Consider the following 3,290-nt stretch of genomic DNA (forward strand, 5'->3'; position numbering starts at 1 on the left):
TGATGTTGATGATGATGATGGTGGAGTTGATGATGATGGTGATAATGATGGTGATGTTGATGATTCAATTCAATTCAATTCAATTTTAGAGAGAGAGAGAGAGAGAGAGAGAAACAGAGAGAGAGAGACAGACAGACAAACAGACAGATAGGTACTACTAGTCAGGTTGAGCCACAAAAAGAGTTTCAGTCTTATCTTTTTGAATCTGCAGGTTGTGTGGATTGACCCTTTAACCACATATTATCCATTATTTTGGATAATGATACGAAAGTGCAGTGCACGCGTACAAAAAACAAAAAACAAAACCCAGAAAAGAAAAATTAGTGCGTGTGTGTGTAGTGTGTGTGTTGCAATAAGCGACACATAATCACAGTGTTCAGTCCGACTGGGATGGAAGACGCAGTAGATGAAGGTGCTGAATATGATTGTCTTTGTGCATTTGCAGTTTTTTGGGCTGATGAACTTTTAGGACGACGTTTCATTCCAGTGGCGAGTGCCGAAGATCACTGGTTGTCACATTACATCACAGCATCTGCAAAAGTCAGAAAACAGACATTATTTGTAATCTGACTGAAACAGATGGTTTGTTACACAGAACTATCAGGGAAGTCATCATTGGAAACAGTTTGGAAAAGGGCAGGCACTTTCAACAAATACTTGGCAGGTGATTGGATGAACCATCTGTGTGTCACCGACCAATCAGATCAATGAAGTCAAACTCTTTTCAGTTCTGATAAAACTGATTCTAGCAGCATCTACACTAAACTCTTCAGCAGCCGCCAAAAGCAGTGTCACACGCGTCTCACACACACACCTAGCGTTAAACCACACCCATAGCTTGTAGCTGCCAGTAGCTCCTCAAAGGATGCTGATTGGTTGGACAAACGTGCATAGCGTTGGTCTGGCAAGATGGATTCTCGTCCAGCTGCCTCACAAGGTTAGGCTATTACATAATTCCTCAGCTAATATAGTAAACCCAAAAATCATCCTCCATCATCCAGAGCACCTGCAGAACTCTGGTTTCATTGCTTACGTTTGCTGAATGGAACATTAGACTCAAATAACAGATTAAAGTATGGCTAAAAATAAGTTGCCTGTTGACAAATTCAAACAAACTTCGGCTGTTTCTCATCATTTAATTACTTTAGTGAGCTATATTGGTACGAAATCATCATGCATTATAGGCTTTATTCCATTTTTAAGATAAGGTTTGTTGTTAAAACAATAAAAGATAAATGATTTACCAACCTCAGTAACCAGAATGACAAGACTATAGTTGTGTTTTCATTTAAGATTTTGGCACCAATTTGGAGCATTTCAAAAGAAACTCCCACAGCACTGCTGCCAATCAGTTATCAAACTGATCAGGCCTGTAAACATCCGGGTTTGAAGCACCAACCCTTACTGCTGCCGCTGCTTACAGTATGTAAAGCACATTTTTGTTTTGCGTGGGTGTGCTGCACACATGACTGTAAATCAACACAGTGATCACTGCTTCGCTGTTTAATCAGTTCTTCGGTATTAAATTGTTCCACAGCCATGTTGCACTTGGCGTGGCCGTGTTTGAAATGTTCTCCCAATGATTGCACTAAGGGTGTGTGCAAATAGGTGTGAGTGCAGTAATCTGGTTGGTAAGAAGAATTGATCCAAACAATATGCTTATAAAAACTGAAATACAAGCAGTCAAAACAAACACAGACAAACAAACATTGCATTTCCTAAAAACACCTAGAGTTGACATTTCTAAGCATGAATGCACATACATGTTAATTTACAGTGTTTACACACTTGAGTTTACTTCAATCAATGCAGCTGACACTATCTCATTACTCATGAATGCAGTGAACATTGCGGCTGGAGGACACCATGCCATGCACGTTTAAAGACTACAAGAGGTTAATGCTAGAGACACGTGAAGACTGAGCAAAGTCCCTGCAACAAATTGGTCTGCAACAATCAATGTGTGCATGCTCACGCTCTCGTCCTTGTGAGAGCTGCTATTGCTCTCCAACACTGTAGTGGGCAATGTGGACAAATGTACAGCAGCGCTAGGCGAGGCCTCTGTAGAAGAAACCACCAATAGTGGCCATATGTGCAGTTGTAGAGCAAGCGTGCCATTTTCCACTTGCTTCCTCATTTTTTTCATCTTTACATCAGCTCCCTGATTGCCAGAGTGGATACAAGAGAGGCATGTGCCAGGTCCGCTCACCAGTTGCAAATGCGTAATTGTGAGTAATGAAAGAAAGCCCACCAAACTAGAAGATAGGTTGTTTGTCATTGCAATTTCCAGTATGGCACAAAATCTGTGTTTAACATTAAAAAGAGATCATGGTCATTGTTGAGACAACATGCCCCCATTCACCTCACCTCGCCTTTTGCCCTAAGAGGTTTTTCCGGTACTATAATAACATCATGCTTCCCCTGCTTCTGATATCCATAATTTGAATGCCAAAGAGAGATCCATATCATTCTATTCCCTGATCAGACGACACAATATCAGTCTGATAATGCCCCTTCCTGGAAGATGTGACGTGTTGGGAACAAGCTGTTTTTTTCTCGTGTAATATTAACTCAGTGTCTAGGAAGCCTTGCGATTTCCGAAGAAAATAACTAGCATGGAGGTGTTTTGGTTTCTCTGTGACAGCTTCTACAATCAATGACAATGAAACATGTTAGCAAAGAACACTCTTCAAAGCACAAATGAAAGAGGAATGATATTGGTGGTGTCAGCTGGAACAGTCGAGTCTTCTCCAGTAACGTACGTCTTGGAGGTTGTGAAAGACGACAAGCTATGATTGGTCAGGCTCAAACATGCAGTTGAATTGAAAGACTTGATGACTTGATTTCTGACGACCTACTGACCGTCATGGAAGGCAAAGGTATCATGTAGTGTGATCCCGGCAGTAGGCATTTGAACAAACAGCCATTGCCATTGGTTCTTTATGCTAGCAGCATGGCTCTAGGCCTTTCTGCCACTTGGGTTTAAACTAAAATATCGGAACAAATTTTTTATCAACTGCCTTTGCATTTTGTACAGATTAATGGTGCCCAGAGAATGAATCCTAATGACTTTTCAATATGAGCCATTATCAGTTCAAACTGTCAATTTTGTCAATACCTTTAAGACCCAATACAGGCAAAACGGATATTCCCATCAGTCTCAGCTATGATTAGCGCTAATTAGAAACATGCTACACTAGGATGATAAACATAATACTTATTAAACATCATTATGTTACAGTTAAATTGTCATTTTGAGCATGTTAGCATGTTTTTTTGCTGTGCCTAAG

This window comes from Morone saxatilis, unplaced genomic scaffold (assembly GCF_004916995.1).
Source record: "Morone saxatilis isolate NCDOM2014 unplaced genomic scaffold, NCSU_SB_2.0 Contig24, whole genome shotgun sequence".
In the NCBI taxonomy this organism is placed as follows: domain Eukaryota; kingdom Metazoa; phylum Chordata; class Actinopteri; family Moronidae; genus Morone; species Morone saxatilis.